Source organism: Canis lupus, chromosome 5 (assembly GCF_011100685.1).
Source record: "Canis lupus familiaris isolate Mischka breed German Shepherd chromosome 5, alternate assembly UU_Cfam_GSD_1.0, whole genome shotgun sequence".
Classification (NCBI taxonomy): Eukaryota; Metazoa; Chordata; class Mammalia; order Carnivora; family Canidae; genus Canis; species Canis lupus.
In genome coordinates, this window is record NC_049226.1 from 62,281,863 (window position 1) to 62,306,611 (window position 24,749).

Consider the following 24,749-nt stretch of genomic DNA (forward strand, 5'->3'; position numbering starts at 1 on the left):
TTGGAGTCCCTTGCAATTCCACATGAATTTTAGGATGGATCTTCTATTTCTGCAAAAAGAATTGTTAGAATTTTGATAGTGATTGCACTGAGCCTGTAGACATGACAATTACTTTTTAAGGAGTTTGTAAATTATGGTATTGAAGTGATATTTTGTTGTTTTAACTTGTGTTTCTTTTATTGCTAATAAGGCTGATTAACTGTATCTCTCTCTCCCTCTCCCTCTCTCTCTCTCTTTTTTAGAGGAGGGAGAAGAGCTGAGGGAATGGGAGAGAAAGAATTTTAAGCAGGCTCCATGCCCAGTGTGGAGCCTGGTGAAGGGTTTGATCTCATGACCCTGAGATCATGACCTGAGCCAAAATCAAGAGTCAGACGCTGAACTGAACCATCCAGGCACCCCATATCTCTCCTTTTTGAGTTGCCTGCTTAACTTTTTGCCCACTTGTTCACTTAGAGTTTAGGGATCACATATATGAAGGATATAAGACTATCAACACTTCTTTTGCTACATAAAAAAATCACCAGTCATTGGGCACCTCTTTAGACAAGCAGCTGTGCTGGATGTTGGCCTACATGGTGTGGTGAGGAAAACCCCACAATCCCTGCCTTCAAGGGGCAGGAAGGGAGGCAGTCGTGACAGAATTATCTGAATATGTAATTATGAAATGGGATAGCCACGTAAAGGGGAGGGGATCTGATCTAGTCCAGGGCTCAGGAAGGTTCTTCTCAGGAAGTGATGCTGGAGCTGTGCTTTGAAGGTGGAGTGAGCAGGAAATAGGCACCTGCGGTGGGCGGGGCAGGGGCTGGAGAGACCTTAGCCCTGACAAGCCCTGAGGCCCTGAGGAGCTGGGTGTGTCCAGAGACAGGAGGGGAGGTGTTTCCAGCTGGAATGTGAAGGATGACATTGAAGGGAAGTGGGGATGGACACAGAGACTAGAGTTCCAGATTAAGGCGAGGCAGTCAGACAGGCAGCAAGCAATTACTTATGTTGTGTTTCTAGACTCTTTGTCCACAGCTATGAATAAGACAGCTACCCAAGGCCTAGGTGCATAGCTCACGGTTCTTTAAGCTTTGCCATTTTCTTGGATGAATTCACCACTCATCATGGGGAAGTTTCCTTGATTGGCTCTTTCACCTGTCCATTTATTCCACAGATAGTCACCGAGCACCTATGATGTGCAGGCTAGTAAATAAGCTAATCTCAGATGCTGATGAGTTTTTGGAAGTGAACAAAGAGGGGAAAGGGTGGAGAGATGACCGGGCTCTGTGTTGGGAGCTAGCGTGGCAAGAACTCTGAGTAGCCACCTTGAGGGTGGCAGCAGGGGAGCGGTGTACGCCCCTGAAAGTGGAATAGACTCTTCATCGTCATCCTCAGGGCAGAGGGAAGTTGAAAATGGTTTTCAGTCAGGAAGTGGCTCCATCAGGTTTGTGGTTGGGAAAGGTCCCTCTGGCTTCTCTGGGGATGATGAAGCCAGGGCTGCTGAGAAGACCTCAGAGGTCACAGGAGGTCATTTCTGTGGTCCAGGTGGGATGAGGGCATCCTAAGGACTGGAGGCAGTGAACACTCAGCGAGGTAGGTGGATGGCTCCAAGGAATTCTAGAAGGATAATCCACAAGACCTGGCAAAGGATGGGTCAGGTCCGGGCAGGGGGGACCCAAGAGGTAGTCCCAGGTCCCATGAGTAGAACTGGAGAGTGCGCTATTTAATGAGAAACAGCCCAGAAGAGCCGTGCCCTGGGAAAAGACCTTGAGTTCAGTCACAGAGCACTGGGTGAGAGAGAGGAAAGTCATGAGGAGGGACCCTGGTTTCCAGCTTACACTACCTAGAAAGATGGTGCTGTTTTGTGGCAAACATCCTTCCTCACTTGTCATTGGCCTTTTACCTTTTGGGGGTATGGGGTTAATTCAGCTCACCGTGAAAGAGTGGCTCGCTTGTACATTTATTAATGTTGACGTGAGATATATCCAGATCATAGATTTTGGGGCCACGCTACACCCTTATGTTAAAAAAATAAAGTCCTCGGTGTGCTCTAAGCAATAATACAAGGCCATGCCTGGACACAGGGTCGAGCTCACCACTTCTTCTAGCAGCCAGAGAAACTGAGTTTGTTTCACGATCAACTCCCACGCCACCGTCTTCCTCAAATCCTTGAATCCCAGATGTGACTGAAAAGAACCTCGGACCGTGAGTTGCCGCTGCTCCCTGAAGGCCGAGCACCTGCTGAATCCTTAAACAATTACAAAAACAACAATTTCGCTGGTTCCCGGCTGTGAGCCACAAAAATTAATTACATCACCTGTAAAATTAGCCGGTGTTTTGCCTCCAAAGGTCAATGTTCAGGTCGAGAAATGGTTTAGTGCTTTCAAACACAGGGCTCAGCACATAAATATTTATCACAGGGACTCATTGTACACGGCGTGTTTACCTTATCAGGCAGTTACCTGGGGCAAAGAGTCCACTGTCTGCTTCCTGTCCCAATTTCTCTTGCCCAAGACCTTGGGCAATTGTTTATTTGACAGAGTGTTCTGTCCCATTCCCTTTCTTCTGGGAATAAAGGCGCAGCCTGCTAATCAAGCACATCACCTGGTCCACAAATACCTGGGGAGAGTTCTAGGTGTTTGCTTGAGAGATCCAACAACGGTTATGAAAGAGAAAACTTCTGTGACACCCACAGGAAGAGCAGCGAACATGCCTTTCTCCATCCCCGACTTCCTGTTTTGTTTTGGTTAGTGTTTCGAAAGCTCTCCGAGGATTCTGGAATGCCCAGGATCTCGAGAGTGAAGGCCATGTAACAGACACGGGCGCACAGCGATCACAAACATGATTTGTGGCAAAAACACAGCCTTCTTTTTATTACTGTTTTCTATGTTTATGAAGCAGGAATGTTAGAGAAACATTGGCCAAGTTGGCTTGAATCTGGCCATATATTTGTTTTGGCCACTCTTAGCTTTTATTTCAAAAGTTCTCATACTCCCCAGCTCGGGCGATTGTTACATAAGAAAGCCCTGCTGGGCCCTGCGCCAAAAATTCAACTCAGCATTTTTCTGCCTCCCCATGGTGGTCTGGGGAATGGGTTTGTGAGCCTGTGGAACAGAAGTCTCAGGGTAAATTAAATGAGCTGATGTGCAAGGAGCCTCTCACAACATAGTGTTTTTCAGGTGTTGGTTTTCTTAGACCCCAATGTCTGGTTCTCACTAATCAATCATTACATCCCCTGCGTGGATTTATCAGAATCTCTTAGCCTTGTCTATCCGAGTAGCTACTAACTGTTAAAATTTCCTAGCAACTCTGCACTGTTAGATTTTTGCTGGGGTTTTTTTTTTTTTGTAAGATTTTAGTTATTTTTTTAAAATAATGCTTGACTTCAAATGGTTTTTTTTAAAGACTTTATTTATTTGTTCATAGAGACAGAGACAGAGACAGAGAGAGAGGCAGAGACACAGGCAGAGGGAGAAGCAGGCACCATGCAAAGAGCCTGACGTGGGACTTGATCCAGGGTCTCTAGGATCACGCCCGGGCTGCAGGCGGCGCTAAACTGCTGTGCCACCAGGGCTGCCCTAGATTTTAGTTATTTATTCATGAGAGAGAGAAGCAGAGACATAGGCAAAGGGAGAAGCAGGCTCCCTGCGGAGAGCCTGATTGCGGGACTCGATCCCAGGACCCAAGGATCATGACCTGAGCCAGAGGCAGATGCTCAACCGCTGAGCCACCCAGGTGCCCATTTCCAGTGTTTTGTGGAAATTCGTGGCTACATGCACTGTTAGGTTTTAATTTGCAGATATTCTAATTTGCATTTAATTTGGTCATTTCTATTTCTTCTTTCTGAATGGCCTGCTGTCCTTTGCCTACTTTTTTCTGGAGTTTTTTTTTTGGAGTTTTAATGTCATATAGAATATCAGACCTTCTTTCAGTAGATAAAATCACCAGTTATCCATCAGGCACTGCTCTAGTCCTGGGCCTTGTGCACGGTTCTTCTGTTTGTTTTAAATATATCCCTTCCAGGTGTCATAAGATAGTATTTCTACCTTTGGAAAAAACAAATTCATATTGATATCCAGTGATTCCACAAGGACAGGGCTTGGTCTGTCTTGTGTGTCGGTGAATTCCAGCACCCAGACAAGCCTGGACCACGTAGACATTTAAAAAATTTGTCTAATAAACAGAAAATCCATCAAGAAATTATTCTCTATTTTTCCCTAGAGGCATCCTTTTTCTAGGAGAAAGAAAAAAGGTCCTAACCTCCTTATTCTAACCCCAGTATCAACCTCTCATTCTCCTGATTATTTTAGTGCTTTTTCAAGATATTTTCTTAACATACAATAACTAAGAATGCATATGCTATCCTAGATTGTATACAAACATGGGAACATATGTGTTTTATGAGTTTTTGGCCACAGCAACCTATTAGCCAGTGTCTTCATTGGAATGATCCACTTGACCTCCCTGAAAACTGATATAATGGAACTTATTACCCTATCCTTATAATTTTGCCAGATTTCCCCAATTCATTAGCTTGTACCTGTCAACCCCAAAACAAGTTTTCAGGGCTACAAAATCCTTACGCATATGGGGAATGCCCACATCTGTAGAATGAACTGAGGAATTTTGAGACGATCCCCCCTGCTCCAGAACCTTTCCCACATTCAAGATGAACCTCGCCTGAGTTCCATTATTTATTGAGTGCTGACTTTGTGTCTGGTATTATGTGAGGCACCAGCAGCAGAGATTTGTGCCTGGGGGCTAAAGATTTCCAGGCATTCTCTTTTAAAAAGTAAGTTCAACCAGGAATGGACATCACATTAATCATGGATGCCTGAATCAATTTATGAGGTCCCTCAGGTTTACCAGACCCCAAAGGGGTGGAGTCAGGATTCCCACCCAGGTAGCCTGGTGCCATAGAACCCAAACAAGTGTGACCTTGTACATCATGGGGAGGTCACCCATGTATTTACTGCAGTGGTCCTGCCATTCTCCAACATGTTTGGAATTACTCTCTTGGAATTTGATCAGAAACCGAAGGACTCGGAATCTAATTATGGCTCTCCCTAGTAAGTCGCTAAGAGGCCATAAGTCAATCACTTCACTTCTCCAGCCCCCTTTCCTCATTTGTAAAATGAGATCAAACCTCATGTCTGATGAGATTCCCTCCAGCTCTAACGACCTGCAGTCCTGTCTTAACCATGGCATTTCCTTTCATTAGAAGCTTGGTTTTTGTGCTCTCTTCTGTAAAATAGGGATATTTAAACTTGCCTAGCCTGTCTTGCTGGGTTGCTGGATGTGAATTACATGACATAATAGCTTTAAAATCATTGAAGGGAACAGGAGATGGATATAGGTTCCGGTCTTGGGATTTATGTCATCCAATGTCAGGCCACTGCTACTTCTAGGCTCAATTCAGTTTGAAGTTCAGTTAATAACAGTTTTTGGAACATCTACTCTGTGTCCATACTTCCCCAGGCTCTGGAGGAACAGTGAATACATGGATTCAGCACCCGAGTGAGACATAGACACCGAAATGAGTCAACAGACTCTACAAGTTCATCTAAGATGAGGGAAGCACTGTCAAGGACACCAGCCAAGGGCTGAGCTGAAGACTAACAGTCCACCCCGGTTGGCTCAGTCATCTTAGAGGAGGGTCTATTTGAGACCTAAAGCCTCCCCACCCCAAAGATATGTCAAAGTCCTAACCCCCAGTACCTATGAGTGTGACCTTTGGAAGTGAGGTCATTGCAGATGGAGTTGGTTAAGATGAGGTGATACTGGACTAGGGTGGGCCCTTAATCCACTGTGACTGGCGTCCTCAGAAGAAAAGACAACAAATGCAGAGGAGAACCCCTTTGAAGACAGAGGCAGAGACTGGAGCAAGGCATCTGCAAGCCCAGGAATACCAAGGATTGCTGGCAACACAGAAAGCTAGAACAGGCAAGCAAGGATCCAGCCCTGCTGGTTTCAGAGGGAACACAGCTCTGACAACACCTTGGTTTTGGACTTCTGGTTGCTGGAATTGTGAGACATTTGTGTTGTTTTGAGCCACTCAGTTTGTGGTCATTCCTTAAGGCAGCCCCAGGACACTAGCATCAATGTGTAGGAGCCAGGCACAGAAAAAATGGGAGAAGAGGGTCCCAGGGCTGATGGAACAGCATTGGCAGTGGCTGTAAGGAGGCATAACCCTGGCGAGTTCAAGGAAATGTAAGAAAGCTTGCAAGGCCCAGCCCCGTCTGCTACTAGGGCCGCCAGGGAACATGTCTGGTTGTTAATGATGGCACTAGGAGATGGTAGAGGGTGCCAAGCAGAATAGCAGGACGAGCCTGGTAAGAAGGCTGTGTGTAGGAAGAGGATGGGGTGGTGGGAGGGGAGCCCAGAATCTGGAAGCTGGTGCCCCTGCTCTAGGATGGTGCAGTGAGAGAGTGGCGATGGAAAGTTCTGGAAAGTATGATAGAAAAACTGAGTGGACTGGGGGCAAATCTGGTGCAAATATGTTCAAATTATAAATAAAGGCTTTAAATAAGTTGGTGTTCAGGCTGGTGATATTCTTCGTGAGTGGGCGAGAATTGGGGAGGAGCAGGTTCGAGGGGGGAGGGGATACCTAGAGTTTGCTGATCTGTTATTATTTGGCTCAGTCTTTTGTCTTATTCATCAAACTTGGCTCCAAAGGACTTGGCAGATTCTATAATTCAGGCCCCCTCATCCTCCTCCAAAGAGATGCAGGAGCCCCCGAGGCAGATATTCAGGAGAGAGTCTTGTCCTGCAAAGGAATTTCAATCATGTCCTTTCAAAGGGTGTAATCATTTGACTAAATCTCCTACTTTGAAGAGGAAAACACCTTTTGAATATGTAAGTTCTGGTGTGTTTATAAAAACAGTCCATCGAATTGCTTTATAGCCATTCCCTCTGAGTCCAGGTTTGAAAACATCATGTCCATGCATGTCCTCAAGGTGCTTAGCTTCATTATCAAAGGCTGTTTGCTTCTAAATAAATAATAAATGTATTTTCCCATTCCCACTTAATTAGGAACTTTATAAGCTACCCATGAGCTAAGAGTCTCATGATTAAAACAGCATGTAGCCGGAAATTCAAAACAGCAGTGCATGTGGCTCTCATAGCTCGAGACTCCGTTTTTCTAAGAGTTGTAGTAATGTTCATGATAACAGAAAGAGGCACTAGCTACTGTAGTAGCCATTTTTATATGAAATGCTCTGTAAGATAAGGCTGGGGAAAAGACTCTAAATACAGTGTTGGGGATGGCAATAAAAAGGTAGAGGCAAAAAAAAAAAAAAAAAAAGGTAGAGGCAGCCAGTGCAAAATGGAACTTGATTATATCTCAAAACTATGTAAACACCCAGACCCCCTTCCTTCTCACTCTCCCTGGTTGATGTCATCACCTCCCAGAGCTTTACTTATTATCACACAGGCTGGTGACCCTTAACTTAAATTGTCATTGCCCGGTCCTGCTCCTGAGCTTCAGACCGGGGCCCCTTGTGTCCTGTTAGGTAAGTCCTTGCAGTCCAAGGCTCCTGAATGGAATGTGCCCCAACAGAACTCTCATCTTCCCACCCACCCACCCACACCTGCTCTTCCCTGGGCTCTTGCCTGGTTTCCCCGCCCCAAGCAGCATCAAGCCTCAGGGGGCTGTTCCTGATCATCTGCCATTGTCCCCGCCACCATCTTTTGTCACCTGCATCATTGTCAGCTCTCCCTGGCTCACTCCAGTCCTCTACCTTCTTTTTTTTTTTTTTTAATTTGTATTTATTTATGATAGTCACAGAGAGAGAGAGAGAGAGGCAGAGACACAGGTAGAGGGAGAAGCAGGCTCCATGCACTGGGAGCCCGACGTGGGATTCGATCCCGGGTCTCCAGGATCGTGCCCTGGGCCAAAGGCAGGCGCCAAACCGCTGCGCCACCCAGGGATCCCTCTACCTTCTGATCTATTGTCTGCATTGCAGGCAGGATAATCTTTCATGAATGCAAATTTACTCATGTCATATTCTTTTCTTTCTTTTTTTTCATGTCATGTTCTTTAAAAGAAAGAAAACAACTCTTTGATATCCTTTCCTTTATTACTCTAAAGAGAAGCCCAATTTCCTTAACTTGGCACTCTGGTCTAATTCCGCCTCCCCGTTCAGGGACACTCTCCCCTCCAATCTCCCCTGACCTTGGGACTGAGTCCAGTGCCCCCATGGTGCCCGCGTACCCTGTTGCTCTGTAGAGACACACATTTTACAATGCATGGAGACCGCCTGTTTACCAGGTGACTTATTTTCACATGTGGGTGCATGGAAACATCAATTTCCCTCTTCCTCTTCAATCAAATTTGACTCCTAACCCCCATCCTGCTAGGGAAGCAGGAAAGTTAATATCACTCATTCTTGGGGTTCCCGATGCTCCCTCATCCTGGCCCAGTGCTCCAGTCAGAGTGAAACATTGGAGGCAGTCATCTGAGGGTACCATAACTCCAGATACCCTTGCCCCCACCCACTCTGCTCCCGGCCATTCCTGGACACTGGCCTCTCAACCCAGACTGGAGCCCTGGTGCCCAACTGCCTCCAGGAGGAATGGAGTTGCTCTCTATCCTCTGACCAATCTCAGGGGCTCTTTCCAACCAGGGACAGCCAGCTCTATCTCCCCAGTGGGTTCAGGTTTTTCTAGAACACAAGGAAGGTGGCTTCTTGATAATTTCTGCCACAAAAACCTCCTCTGGGGAGGACTCAGTACTGGAGATGGGAAAGTACAATGAGCCCAACGTGGGTTGCCATCCCTGTAAGTTATCCTGGACTGCCTCCCTTCACTCAGCAGTGACCTCGAGGACAAGGCCATGTCCCTTTCTAACTGCCTGACACAGTGCCTGGTAATCAGAGGAAGATCAGTGATGAAGTATCACTCCAGACCTACCAGATGTGCAAAGACGAAGAAGTCTGATGGGGCCAAGTGTCTCCAAGGATGTGGAGAATCAAGAGCCCTGAGACACTGTGGAGGGATTATAAATCCCTTTTGGGAGCAGACAAAAATACCAAGTAAAGTTAAGAATTTCACCCTGACATCCCACTTACAGTGTAAACCTGGAGAAACTTCTGCCCAGGGGCATGTGAGTGATTACACAGATGTTTGTTGCAGCATTGTTGATGACAGCAAAGTACTTCAAAGAACATGGACATCCATCAACAGGTCAAGTAAATTATAAAATATCTTTACGTAGAGTGGTATTCAGCTGTGGGCTTCCACGTGTTTGTTCATGTTCTCCTTAACGAGATTTTGTGAAACTATGTCCCCCTCCTCATATTTTTAATTTGACATCTGAAATAGCTCATTTTAAGTTTAACAACCGGGAGAAGTCATTTTTAGGGCACTATAAGTACACACATTTTAAAAACACCTCTTCCATTACTCTTTTGACCATATCCAGTGGCATCTGAATGGGTTGATTGGATGTATTTTACAATGTATTTTTTTAAAACATATGAAGAAACTCTTGTTTAATAGACATTTAAAAAAATTATTTGGGGGTCGTTATAATGAAAGATTCACAGCAAGTACATCACTTTAAATATTTTCTACGGGATCTCTGAGTGGCGCAGCGGTTTGGCGCCTGCCTTTGGCCCAGGGCGCGATCCTGGAGACCCGGGATCGAATCCCACGTCGGGCTCCCGGTGCATGGAGCCTGCTTCTCCCTCGGCCTATGTCTCTGCCTCTCTCTCTCTCTCTCTCTCTATGACTATCATAAATAAATAAAAATTGAAAAAAAAATAAAATAAATATTTTCTACCATGTATTGCGTGACTATCAAAGAAAATCAAATAATGAGTCTAAAAAGGTAGAAACAGAAAGCATGAAAGCAGGAGGAATATCTGGATCTACTGGAGCTGCAAGAGCCAGCTGGAGAATGTAGCAAGCCTTGAATGTTAATCTTAGTAAATTGTGAAATGGAAGTTAACAGTCTGGAAAATAAAAAGTCATTTAGATATGTTATTTTAATAAATGATGAAATGGAAGTAAACAGTCTTGAAAACGAAAAATTGTTTAGATATGTGACTTTAATAAATAATGTCTTAAACAGAGCTCAATGTTTTTCTTTCCTCCTAAGAAAGAAATGTTTCAGCTATTAAAGTCAACATGGGGGTGCCTGGGTGGCTCAGTCAGTTAGGCATCTGCCTTTGGCTCAGGTCATGATCCCAGGGTCCTGCACACAGTAAGCTCCCTGAGCAGATGCTTCTCCCTCTGCTTCTGTGCCACCACCACCTGTGCTCTCTCTCTCTCAAATAAGTAAATAAAATCTTAAAAAAAAAAAAAAAGCCAACATGAATGCAGTGAATGATGAAGTGCTTGAACTTACTTGTAGATAAATCTACGAAAAAGAAGAAAAAGACACAAGGACAAGAAAATGATGAATAACAAATAGGGAAAATTATCAATTTCAAGATTAAAAGTATTAGCCTGTTTTCAAAATTGTATGTGAATGTATGTAATTTAAGAAAAAAGTATGAAAAAATTTGAAAACTTCTGAGTTATTCCAACTTACTAAATCCTGAAACTTGGCCAGTGAGGTTTACAGAGTTTGTGGATGAAGGATGAAGAAAAAATTAATAAATTAAGCCAGTTTATTAAAATGACATTTAAAGAAAATATTTACCACTTATTTGATAATAAAGATGTTGAATTTTTAAGCAATCTCAGGCAGTATAAAAGCAGCTAGAAACAATTGTAATGTGATTGCTGTTAGTCCAGTAGAAGTTGAGAGAGGATTCAGCATCTTGACCAATATGGTTGATGTTGAGAAAATTTCCAGTTCTGGAGACTATAGATAACCTAACAACTATTCCATTAATAGAAATCTTTTGAAAAATTTGGTGCTGCCAACAATTATTTTTTAAATGGTAAAATCAGCCTAACTCATACAAATATTAGATGAACACATGTCAAGATTTTATTTAACTGATTAGCTGATGCAGAAACCAATAAGATGTTACAATCCACTCAAAGGAGAATTCAGAGAGCACACTATGTAGAAAATGAAAAGTGCCAAAATGAATAAATGTGCAAATTGATGCAAAGCAGGTCAATATCCTATCTTATCTCCACAGGACAACATTAATTTGCATTTCTGTGCACAAAGATCAATTATATTACTATCAGTTTCCACAACATACTGAACTGTGAACAAAACAAAGGTGCATATAAGCCCTAAGGACTGGAGACACCGATATTCTCTTCTTGACCATTTCCAATTTCTTAGTTTCTTAGTTTTTCCTGACACTGTCATTCCTCATGTCCAGTGACAGCTTGGACCTGCTGGCAGTGTCATATGGCTGGTGATAGCCATGCCTAACAAACAAACAAAAATTGTCCCTACAATTTCCAAACATCAACAAATGATTTTAACATGACGATTGATTTGATGAGTGATCTGTGTTATAACTTATCACTTTGTAACCAATATAAAAATATATTTTGAGACTGGGTGGCTCAGCAGTTTAGCACTTGCCTTCGGCCCAGGGCGTGATCCTGGAGTCCCAGGCTTGAGTCCCATGTTGGCTCCCTGAATGGGGCCTGCTTATCCCTCTGCCTGTGTCTCTGCCTCTCTCTCTCTCTCTCTCTGTTTCTCATGAATAAATAAATAAAATCTTTTAAAAATATATATATTATAAATATATATTTATATCAAGATATAAAAGGCGTATTTAAATTTTGACACATTTCATAAAATGTTATATATAATACATGCTATACTATATATGTTTTATATGTTGATTTACATATTTCTATTATTTGTATATTTATTTTTAATATATTATCATTATATATTTCTGTTACTATGACATTATCAAATTTTTGGATCTGCCTCCAGCATCCACACAGACAGATACACACATTTCTTGTGTGTAAGAACTGGATACAATGCAGAGAAATGCCAGGGATAAAGAAAGCCTCCACATTCAGGCAGATTATAGTGAAATATAGCTCTCACTTATAAGTAGAGAGACATTCAGTTTATATGAAATCTATAAACCACAAACAACATGGTAGGTCTCAATGTACTACCATCTACCCAGTGGGTCACATCTAAAATCCAAGTATTGTCTTGGATTCTTCTCTCTCACATTCCACAACCAGTCCGTCCAAAAGCCCTGCCATCCAGGGCTGCCAAAATATATTCATTTCAAAATATATTCACTGTTCTTCAGATAATGGTGAATGGGAATTCTCCCATCTCCATCTCCATCTGGTCTCTTCTGGGCAGGTGCAGTGGTCTCCTGACAGCCTTCACTTCCTTGCTTCCCCCACTATGACCCATTCCTTGCTTTGCAGGCAAGGTGATTTTTAAACAGCAAATCAGATGTCATCATTCCCCTTATGCCCGTCAGTGGCCCTCTTAGACCTGTTGTCTAAATTCCCACCTTTAGCCAATAAAACTAAAAAACCTGGACTAGATCTGTTTCGTATCCATTTAAAATGATAAAACCTCCTTCCTTACCCTCGCACCGCACAGACCCTCCCTGATCTGTCTTTCCATTAACTTATCACATTATACATTATATTATGCTACATAATATTAGACCTGGTATCTCTCTCCGTATGTTATTCTTTAGGTAGTTTATTGTTTGTCTTCCTTTGCCACAAGGTATAAGCATGAGGTCAGGGATATTTGAGCATTTTATTCTATGCAAGTACTTAAAATAGTGCCGGGTATGTGGTAGGAGCACAATAACTATATGTGAACGAATGAGTGGGTCCCCTCACTTACTAGACCAGAAGAGAGCCTCAGATTTTTCCCTCACTTGTTAGCCTGCCACATCTCATGGATGTGGGTCTTCTGGATCAGAGGCCAGGATGTTAGTGCTCACAGCACAGCAGGCAGCCCAGGCTTCATAATTTTAAGGGAGAAAAACAAACTGAATAAGATACTCTCAGACTGGGAGGGTGAGAGCAATTATAGACTGGTATCGAAGGGGCCAGGGCACTGATGGAGAGAATGGCCCCAGAGGAGCTGGGGGCAGCATGGAGAAAGCACCTGTTGCAGGAAGGACTGGAACCAGGGGCAAGGCTGGGAGGCTGCTGTAATGGACAAAGTCAAGAGAAGGAGGAGAATGAAGGGAAGCGAGATTTTGGAGTGTTGACAATGAGAACAGCCAGAGGCTGAGACGGACACAGGGGAGGACAATCAGGTTTAGAGGAAAGGCAATGAGCTTAGTAAGTGTCCAGAAAGTAAGCAGGTGCACTTCCAGCAGCAGGCAGGGGTAGGAGGCCAGGCCACACCTGGGCAAGTGGCGAGCCTGTCACAGCACCTAGCACTTCTGTCCACTTGGTACCAGGCCCCTCACATGTGCTAACTTGTGTAGTCCTCCCCGATCCCTTGAGGGATGAGGACACCAAGCTGCAGGAGGTTAAGTGACTTCTCCAGGGTCACAGGAGGCAGGATGGTAATCCAGGGAATCTCCCTCTGGCCTGTTACCTCCACTTCTCACCCACACACAGTGCCACAAGCTTTGACCAAGTACTCTGGACCTGGAATTATGAGTCCAAACCATAATGCAATAGAACTTTAAAAAAATATATTCAGGGGCTCCTGGGTGGCTCAGTCGGTTAGGCGTCCAGCTCTTGGTTTTGGCTCAGGTCCTGGAATGGAGCCCTGAGTCAGGCTCTGCACTCAGCATGGAGTCTGCTTGTTCTTCTCTCTCCCTCTCTGCTCTTCTCCCACCCCTCAAATAAATAAATAAAATCTTTGTTTAAAAATGTACTCAGCTACTTTTCTGAGAAAATACCAAGCGTGAGGTGAAGCTGGTGCTGCAGCAGGAGCAGAAGTCCCAAGCGTGGGTGGAGTTGGAGGCCACGCCACCAGGCCTGGCCACCTGGCCAAAAGCATGGAAACCACGGGCATGAAGGAGATTGTCTCTTCTCTTGCCCAACTCAGGATTCTAAGATCACTGAGTGCTTCTGGGGCCATCACTCCAGGATGAGGTTCTAAATCTTATGCCTGTCAAGGACACCTGGGCTGGTCAGCTAGGCAGGGACAAGGCATTTGTGGCCTTTGAGACTACAGTGGTCATGCTGCTCCGCTGCCATGCATGATGCCCTTGCTCCAGCCAGGCAGTTCGTCATCCCTGGGAAACAGTGCCACCAGGGAACAAGATAGGCAGGTGCCATGCTTGCTACTCCCTGAAAGGTGACAAGGCACAGGGACACTTGGCTCATGCTGGTGTATCTGATCCCCATTCCTGGAAGGAAGGGCATCATCTCTGTCCTTGCCCGAAAAGTGGCCACCACTAGCCGATATTTGCAACTATTCCATTTTGAGTAGGAGAGGGCTGGGAGCCTAAGCAACTCAGTTAAAGCCACTTTCCCTGAGCCTCGGAGCCCAAGAGCCATGCCCCCTCTGACCCATTCACCCAAGATTCCATGCAGAGAACCAACCCCCACAATAGTGTGCAATGGTGCCCACATACAGTGTTTTATACAAGCGACCCCAATCTACTCCCCAAAAAGCTTGTCCATTTTTAAGAGACTAATCACAGTGCATGGATCTTATTTGAAACTCCTGCTTCAAATGAACCAATGGTAAAATGTGAGCACTGATCATATAGGGATTAATTCCTTGGTGTGATAATGCAGGAATTTTTTTAAAGGTCTTTATCCTTTAGAGATACACTGAAAAATTTACTGACGACATTGTACCTGGGATTGGCATGAGGTAAGGGCAGGACATGTGTCGAGGATTGTTGAAGCTGCACGATGGGCACGTGGGGATCAAGACACTCTTATTTTTCTATGCATTTGAGATTTTTCGTAATAAAACATTTTCCAACTGTTCCAACAGATTTGAAAACAAATGTACACTGCGCTTTTCCTACGTTCACACTTGATTTCCATCAGTTGATCTCACTGAGTCTTGGCCAGATCATTTCTGTTCCGTGCCCCCCTCCAAGGATGCTTTTTGGGGGTCCCGTTGCTACGAGCTGGCTTCATCCACTTCTTTAATCTGCCAGTAACTTTTCTTCTTTAGTGAGGATATTCTTCTCAAACTGCCCCCAACTAATCAGAGGAAACACATCAATTTTCCTTTCTATCCTAACTCTTTTTTCCCACATGAGAAAGAAGACAAAAATGGGAAGAATTATAGTCACCACACAAAATGGGGAAGGTCTCCGTGCTGGTTTTTCTAGTCAGAAGGGAAGGATTTTTCCACTTTATTCTTTCTTAAAGTTCCCAGCCTCCCTTCTAACAAATATTATCTGCTGCGAGTACTGCTGAAGATTTCCATCCATTGGGTACTCTGATGCGTTCCCCAGAAGCTTTATCTATTGTCTCAAATGTCAACTATTTTAGAAACCAGAGCTCTTCGGACTTCTAAAGAAGCTTGGATCCTTCTAGCACAACCCTTTTTAAAAAGATGTAAGCAGAAAATTTAACAGATTTTAGGTAGTTTTTACTTCGATCCTTAAAAAATTAACATTTTAAAACTCTTCCCGGGAATCAAACAAGACAGTTGCTACTTGTCCCGGGGCAGATGTGGATTGAAAGTGCTCCTGATGTAAAAAAAAAAAAAAAAAGAAAAAAAGAAAGAAGGAAAAAAAAAAGAAAGAAAAGAAAGTGCTCCCGATGGTATCCGTGTTTCTCTGGGGATGGGGGCGGGGGGGGGGGGGGACGGGTAGTCCTATGGTGTTGATACAGTAGTATCTATCCAGAGCCTGCATTTGAAATTTTGTTTCCCATAGTCCCTTGAAAATATTTCTCTCCCCACAGGATCTGAAGAGTGGAGATTGGAGAATGTTTAACATATGATCATTCATAACAGCTCGGCTTATTTGAAGGAGGAGGAAATAGTTGTAGATGAAGCACTAGAAGTGTTAAAAATGCAGGTGTCCCAATTGCTAGAATTGCATCACAGGAACTAATGTTCCCAAACCGCTGACCCCAAAACCCAGACAAAATATTCAGTGCAATAGAAACTTCTCTTCTGGGACTATTATTACCCTGTGCATTCTGGAGGACAAGTGGGACGGGAATAAATCTGTCCCATTTCCCCTTTCAGCGACTGAATGCTGCTTCTGTTGGAGTCAGCTGCTTTCACCGTGTGCCCGGGCTCCTCGCAGAGAGGGGACGTACAGAGCTTCGAGGGCGAGCATCGAGGCACCACGGAGACGTGCTGCCATAAAAGTGTCTTCTCGCATTTTCAACGTAAACAAATGTTATTGCCACCAGGAAATAGACCGCATGAAAAGAAACGTCGGGAACCTGGAAGAGCTGCCCAGGCAGTAATTCTTTTCGGCTTCCAAGTTCATTACCCTCATTAACTCAAGTCAATGAGACAGAACAAAAGGCTTCTCAAAAGCCCCATAAACACGAGGCATACATATTTTCAATCTGGGGCTATAATCTAACAAAGCTGATTTTTCTTCTTGCTCACTGGGCACTTCTAGTTTTTCTCTTATGGTAAGTGTGCCTTGTATTATAGTCCTCGTATCCCGTGTTACAAAGTACCATTTATCTTGAACTCACTGATGGTTTTTTTTGAGGGGGGGGAGGTGGAAGGCAAACAGCCATAACCCTAACTTTCTCAGCTTAGACTGTAAGAGGTAGCAGGTGTCACAGGTAAGTTGTTAAGAACTATGGATGTCCGCAGGTGGCAGGTTAAGCCCTGCAAAGAGGCAGGGGTCCCTACTCTGTGAAATTTCTGGGGGGTCTGATGGTCTGGGGCATGCCAGGACTTCCCCTCCAAAGTGAAGGGGCAGCTGCTGCACTTTGGGTCCCCTGCCATCAGGATACATATGTAAAGAGGCCCATGCTTGGGTTTGGGAGGCCACCTATGGCACGTGTGGATGACCTGTTCTTGCCGATTTACTGGATGACTCAAAAAGCCATCAGCTTGGAGAGTAAAAGAAGGAGTTTCAGCAGGGCCAGGCTGCAGTGTGGTGGCTATGGCCCTCAGAGTTCATGGCCCACCCTCCCACCGTCAGGAGTCGCTGGTCTTATCATGTGCACCGGCCCCTGCAAGCACTGGCTTTCGAGGATGCTGCAATGATGGTTAATTTTACATGAATGTAAAATTACTTGAATGGGCCACGGTGTGTCCAGGTATTTGGTCAAATATCATTCTGGGTGTGTCTGTGGGGGTGTTTCTGGATGAGATTAACATTGGAATAATGTACCCAAAGGGCCTAATGGAAAAAAATAACTTGGTCCATCTAGAAAGACGACATGACCACAGGATCAGATCTGCCACAGAGAAGGTTTGAGTCACCCCAACCAGCTCGGAATGGGGAACCAGCAAAAGGTGTCAGCTGAAGGAAGAACAGGAGCGTCTGTGTGCACGTGTGTGTGTGTGTGTGCGCGTGCGTGCGTTCTGGTTTCTAACTGACCTCTTTTTCTCTTTACTTCAGGGTTACATGTATATGTTTTAGGGGCTAAATATATTCTTTAATCCACAGTTTGCATTATATCCTCATGAGATCGTGATAGAACCAGAGAAAGAGCAGGCTTTTTCCTCCAGATCCTGAGTTTGAAGCTGGATACATTTGTGTGTGAGTTACTGGGAAGTTGGCTGATTTTCATTTGCATAGATAGTAGCTGTATTCTATTTCAGACACTTCTGGAATTATTTGTGTATAAAGCAGGATGTGTGGGCCTTGGGCAGTCAGGGAGTGGACTGGAATGACTATCATTGCTGCTGGGCTGGCATTCTTTTTTTTTTTTTTTTTTTGAGAGAGAGTTCGAATGAAGGGTGAGGGGGAGAGGGGAGAGGGAGATAGAAAATCTAAAGCAGGCTCCCTGCCCAGCGCACAGCCTGATGCGGGGCTTGATCTCAAGACCCTGAGGTCACTGGATGCCTGAGTGGCTCAGTGGTTGAGCATCTGCCTTCAGCTCAGGTTGTGATCCTAGGGTCCTGGGGTCAAGTCCTGCATCAGGCTCCCTGCAGGGGACCTGCTTCTCCCTCTGCCTATGTCTCTGCCTCCCTCTCTGTGTCTCTCATGAATAAATAAATAAAATTTAAAAAAAAGACACTGAGATCATGACCTGAGCTGAAATCAAGAGTCGGACATTTAACAGACTGAGCCACCCCGGTGCTCCCCTTCTGACGCAGCATGCCAATATTGGTTAGGACACTAGTCCTCTCTTATAGGATATGGTCTTGAAAAAACTCAGTTAAAATATTCCTCCTTTCTCTGCAAAGGGGAGGGTGCATGACATAAGTTAGATCGGCCAAAGGCTTTCTCCCTAAAATTGGAATCCTTAGCAGAATCACACCCAAGTTTCAAATGGCCAGAGCTGTGTTATCCCAGAGGGAACAGCGTGATGAAATTATCACTTTGTTCCTGTTCCTAGATCTCTGTTCTTGTTCTGAGTCTTGTTCTGATTCTTCACCTCTCACTTTGACCCTATGAGCTACTCCATAGCCTTTTAATAAATTCCATTGTCGTGTAAATTGGCCAGAGCCTTGTCTCTGCAGTTGAAGGCATGGCAGCAGATAGAACTTCCCTGGGAGGGTGTGCGGTGAGAAAAGGAGAGAAGAGAAGGGGGAGAGAGGAACACGCCGCAGCAAGGGGCAGCCTGAGGCTGGGGGAAGGCATGGACGGTCCAAGGTGGAGCCACAGGGAGAGGTGACGGCCAGCAGGAGACTCTGGGCGGTGGGGTCAGGACCGGCTGGAAGGCCAGAAACTGATATGTGCCCACTACATTTATGGATGGCTTCAGTGTGGACTGTGGTGACAGGTGGGCACAGCTTGACTGCCGTGGGCTGAGGGGTCCGTGGAAGTGAGGGCAGACAACATCTTGATGTTGATACAAGTTGAGCTGCTGTCACATGGATCACAGTGACCCCAACAAGACAGGAGGTCTAATTCTCTCTCACACGAAGCCCAGCACACCTTAGCTGGGTGATTCTGTTCCCTGACATCATCCTTTAACTGAGCTGCTCCTATAAGTCACTCTGCTGTCCCCAGGGTGTTTTTTATGTCCATCTAACAAAGCCAGGTCATACCCTCACATTCACCCTCCAGTCTTCAAGGAGAGAAAAGAGGAGGCCAAGGCCAAACAGCTTCTTTGTGAGACATGTCCTAGAAGCAGCTATACCCTCCATTCAGACCCACAGGCTGGAAGTCAGTGGAGTGACCATACCTGCTGGTGAGAGAGACTGGCCACAGTGTCACCAGGCTGTGGCCAATCAACCCTGGGGGGCGGTGGTTATTTTCAAAAGAAAAAAAAGGAAATGAACAATGAGGAGCCAATAGCAAGCATTGCCACAGACAACAGTGCCAAGCAGTCAGGGTATGAAGGAAAGATATGGGGACCTAGCTGGGGGGGCAATGGGGTCCGGGGTCCACAGGGGCCATAGAGAGAGATGTTGAGGGTTAAAAAACATTGATGATAAGAGAGGGAGAGCTCAAAAAAAGAAGAGCCATAGGTCAGTGCGCAGACAGAGAATTTGACCTTGGATAGAATGATGGAACAGAGGAAAAGATAGAAGAAAATACAAAGCGGTTTGCAGGCTTCATGGCTGGCAGCAGAGAGCATCTGTTGGCTGCTATTTTCTGTGTAAAATAGGAAACCAAGTCTCCTGCTACAAATTGAGTGGGAAGGAGGGCTGCTGGGTGTCTGAGAGAGGGGACACAGAAATAGTCCTTGCTGGGAAGGCTGGCCAGGCAAGCGTGGTGGGATCATTTGGCAGGATCAAGAGTGCAGGTGAAGTTGGTGAGTGGCACCCCAATCTTGGTGGCAGGGAGATTTCTCCAGTCAAGGGTGCTAAGTAAATCAGATACAGGTTTTCAGGAAGCAGATAATTGGGTTTCTCCAGTCCAAGTTCATATGGGGAAAGAAGTGAGGACGCCTTTATTGGAATGATCACGTAATCATTTCAACGCGTCTCCCAGAACACAGCACAGAAAAACTCGCTCTGTTTTTGCAATACTGGGTCTGGGGAACAGAATTGGCGAGAATCAACACTTCCATAAAGTCAAACTCATATCTGTTGTTATTCAGACCTTTTAAACAAATGCACCCAACTTCTGAACAACAGGCATCATTCGCTGGTGTGACAAAAAGAGATGGTCTTCGTTAGGATCAGAAAGTTGTTGAGAGCTGAGCAACATCCAGCTTGCAGGCTCCATGCGGCCGAGGAGGAAGCCTGGCCGCCCCCATGGGGCACACAGGAAGCATGCAACTGCCAGTCCTGGGTCACCAGTAATGGGTGCGCGTCACGGGTAGAGAGTTTTATGGGTCGTAATAGTTTTCTGTAAATGAAAATTGCTCCTCCTCGCTGGGCAATTGAGTTATATCTGAGTTAATCCAGGAAAGTCTTATTCATATGAACTATGACACACATGAGTCAATGAGTGAGTGTCACCCAGAGACTTAACGAGGCACTGTTACCCTTCCAGTTCTAGGATGGTTACTTCCAGGGGTGTTTTGAGGTTGGTTGTGCTGTTTTGGCCATCTCCAGATGAAGCTAAGGAGGTAACTAGATGGGGATTGGACAAGTTTTCCATAGGCTTTTCCCTGATTTAACCAATCCCAGCAGCTACTTGTCCAATGCAGCCCTGAGGTTTTTGTTTTCCCCTGTGAGCATCTCATTTACTCATTGGTTTCCATGAGAAACCGAGTTCTTGAGAAGCGATTATTACAGTAATATTAATAATAACAGTGATGACATTTTTCCTGTAAGTGATGTTCCCAGGTGGGGCTTCTGTGACTTTCCATATGGACACTAGTCAGGGTGAAGGAAAAACTTCCACCTGCTTTTAAATGTATGCTGGAGTCCACGTGTGATTGTGAATTCAAGCCCGTGTTGGGGAGCATGGGAGCTCTTCCAAAAGTTCAGAATGGCAGAAAGGTTATCTTGTGAAACTTGGAAGGACACAGACAAGATTTAAACCGAGAGGGAGAATGATTCCTTCTGAGTTTTAGCACAGCAGGTGCTCTGGGTGCCTGTAGGTGGACACCCCACCAGTTCCCAGCTCCCCTTCTTCTCAGTGGACCATGTGCCGATGAGTACAGCACCCTGCATTTATATGGTAGCAGCATCTCAACACAGGGCCACAGGGCCTGCGGGGATCTGTGTCAGGGGAAAGGTGACTTTCTCCATCTTACTATGGATGAAATGACCCGCAGGCATTTATTTCATGGGGAGAATCAGGCTGATTGCATCAAGTCTCTGAGTGGAGAACGGAAATTGTGTGTCAGTGGAGTGTGGATTAAGCTATTTGCTGGACATTATTTATTTCCCTGCCTGCATTAACAGTACGAGTGAGTCATAAATACCACAGAGATATGTGTAGATTTTTAAACATTAACTTCGGATTTGAAAGAATAATTAGCCTTAGGTTAAATGTATAGACCAAGAGATTCTATATTAAATGTGTGTAAACGCTACCAAGTCCTCTGTTTGTGTGGGTCTCTACATGTGGTTAACAGGAGAAGCTGGTTTAGGGGGAAAAGGAGCATGTTTATAGAAACAATGATAACTTAGCTCCTATGTTTCAAGATTAGTTCACTGTCAAGACAGATTCTAATCCTTTCATTTTATCCTTCTCTCATTTATAACAAGTCTTTACTGGTGGTCTGAACTTCTCACCTCTGACACACACACAGAGACAAAAACAAAGCAAATTTAGTTAAATATGGCATGTTCCATGGTCATGATGAAATTGTAAGCTTCCCATATCCATTTTGATAATAATGGTCATTCCCTTCAAAATAGGGACTCATACTTTCCACTAGACCAACAATTTTGAAGATTTGCATCAAAAAAAATTTTTTTTAAGCATCTACTTCTGGCTTCCATTTCAAATCCTCTCCACCTTCCTTCCTACTCTACCCGATTGGTTCTGAGCTGATTTCTATCAGCTTTGTTAGCTGGGGAGTTGTCCTATCTCAAGCCCACATGGGTATCCTTTCTTTTTTTTTTTTTAATTTTTATTTATTTATGATAGTCACACACAGAGACAGAGAGAGAGGCAGAGACACAGGCAGAGGGAGAAGCAGGCTCCATGCACCGGGAACCCGATGTGGGATTCGATCCCGGGTCTCCGGGATCGCGCCCTGGGCCAAAGGCAGGCGCCAAACCGCTGCGCCACCCAGGGATCCCCCACATGGGTATCCTTGGTAGCAGGTGATATGGGGGGGGCTATCAGCTCTGACCCCCATCCAGCCCAGAGGTGTAGGGAGACAGAGCTGTGGTCTACCCCTGATCAATGGTGGACAGGAGCTGGTGGGTACATTCCTCCCCCTTCTTTCCCCATGAGAAAAGTTCTAAGACTGATTTCATGAGGCTCCTCAGAGTCCCACCAAATGGAGACCCCCCTGGCCAACTCGGTGACACATCCTCGAATTGGCTTTCCTCTCTTTTATGTCTGCTTCTCCTACCCTTACTTCTGCTTCCAGGGTTTATACTCCCAAGTAAACATTTCTCAGGCTCTGCTTTTGAGGAAACCCAGATCAAGAGTAACTTGAGTGTGTATCAAGAAAAATCCCCCCAACTTAATTTTTACTACTGACAACATCATAATTTCCTACCAACAGAAATTAAATTTTAATATTCCATTACAGGTTTGTTAACTAAACTTCACTGTCTCATAATGACACCTGCTGGAATTGTGCTGGTAATGATTAAATAGCATATCTACCTGTGAGCCATAGAGGCAGGGAAGGGCAGTGGTAGGGAAATGGACTTTGAGTTTTCATTCCAGCCCCACCTTTTACTAACTGTGTGACCTTGGGCAAGTCACTTGACTTCTCTGGGCCTCGTTTGTGAAATGACCTTAATGCCATAAAAGTAGAAATTAATGACAAATAAATGAAAGGACCTTTCCCCTGGAAACATAAACACTTCTGATAACTCAAGTCAATGAAGAAGCATAAAATGAAATTGCAGGACAACTTAAAAAGAACAATGAGGAAAACACAGCATATCAAAATGTATGTGACAGAAACCTAAAACCTGGAGCAAAGTTATAGCATTGAACACTTATAACAGTAAACATAAAAATAGGTGAAAAGGAATGAGTGAAACGCACACTGAAAAATAAGAGACAAACACACAGAACAAGCATTTACCTTTTGAAAATTCAAAGAAAATTGACAACCCACCCACTGGAAAAAATTGCTCAAAAAAAAAAAAAGATAAGGAAAAAAGTAAACAACACAAAGGATGAAAAAAGGGCAAAACTGCAAATCAACAGAAATGTAAAATATAGAAAGAAAATATTATAAAAACTTTATGCCAATGAAGATAAATACCGATTAATTGGCAAATTTCTGGAAAAAAATATAACTTGCCAAAACTGACTGGAGAGGAAATAGAAAGCCCAATGCTCCCTAAGCTGATTTATGGCACAACCCCAATAAGAATATCATGTTGGTTTCTGGAGTTGTTGATTATAATGTCATGAAGAGGAATAAACAAACAAAGAAAAGCCAGGAAAAGAAATGCAGTGTTTGGGGCACCTGGGTGGCTCAGTCACTTAAGTGACCAACTTGTGATTTCAGCTCAGGTAGTGATCTCATGGTCATGGGATCGAGCCCCACATTGGGCTCCCACCTCAGTAGGGAGTCTGCTTGAGATTCTCTCCCTCCCTTTATCCACCTCTCTGTGTGAGCACTCCCTCTCTCTCAAATAAATAAATCTTTAAAAGAAAAAAAAAAGGAATGCACTGTTGGGAGTTTGACTAGCATATCCAGGTATTAAAGCACATTTATAAAGCCCCTACAATAAAAACAAGGTGGTATGAGTATGAACATATATAGAGACAAATAAAACAGGCTAGAAAAACCAGAAATAGACCCAAATGAATAGACCCCAGAAATTTGGTATAGATCGAGGTGGCATCTCAAATCAGTGGAAAAATGTGATATATGTTATTGACATACTGGAAGGTATTTGAAAAAATCTATCTCTCAATACTACACACCAGAACATATTCCAAATGGATCATAGATTTAGATGTAAAATGAAGAAAATATAGGGAAGTTTCTTTATAAACTAAGAGTTATAACCAAGAAACTTTCTAACTCTGCCTCAAATCCCAGAAGCAATAAGGAAAAGGACTGATTAATGTATTCACATAAAAGTGATAAAATTTGCATGGCCAAAAGCATCATAAGCCAAGCAAAATCACAAACAACAAAGTGCAGGAAAATTTACAGTTTTTATTGCAGACAAATGGGTTAATACATCAGGTGAAGCCTGACATTACTGATATTTAACCATTTGATCTAACAAAATAGCAATTTCATATAGTTCGTTTTAATACCTAAAATTAAAAAAACTTCTAGAAATAAAATGGGCAATACCCATATAGAAGAATGACTAGAGTTAGGAACACAGTGTGTAAACTAAAAATGCAAGTGGCTTTTAGTCATAGGAGAAGACACCAAAGCACACCGTATCCCTTCAGAGATACACTGCCAAGACCCCCAAATGATGCATGCAAAACCAATTTTGTACAGTACTCTGTGTAAGAGCAAAAGACTGGAGAAACTCAAGTACCTTGATATCTGATAGAGTGAGTCCTTCAACATTTTTGTCCTGGGATTATTTTGGATATTCTTAATCTTTGCATTTTTGTATACTTTTTTAAAAAAAAGATTGTATTTATTTATTCATGAGAGACACACAGAGAGAGGCAGAGACACAGGCAGAGGGAGAAGCAGGCTCCCTGCAGAAAGCCTGATGTGGGACTCGATCCACAACTCCAGGATCATACCCTGAACCGAAGGCAGATGCTCAAACCACTGAGCCACCCGTCCCTTTATATACATTTTTTAAT

The 24,749-nt window shown here is 44.1% G+C and overlaps 1 long non-coding RNA gene across 2 annotated transcripts in view; it reads left to right on the plus strand.

Moving 5' to 3' along the window:
• Positions 1–7,427, plus strand: part of LOC102155776 — a 31,401-nt gene extending 23,974 nt beyond the window's left edge. Inside the window, exon 4 of one of the 2 annotated variants that reach the window (XR_005359870.1) lies at positions 5,458–7,427. This is a non-coding gene — a long non-coding RNA (uncharacterized LOC102155776). The remainder of the gene's footprint in view (positions 1–5,457) is intronic. The other variant, XR_005359875.1, reaches the window with a different exon arrangement.
• Positions 7,428–24,749: the final 17,322 nt, after the last annotated feature.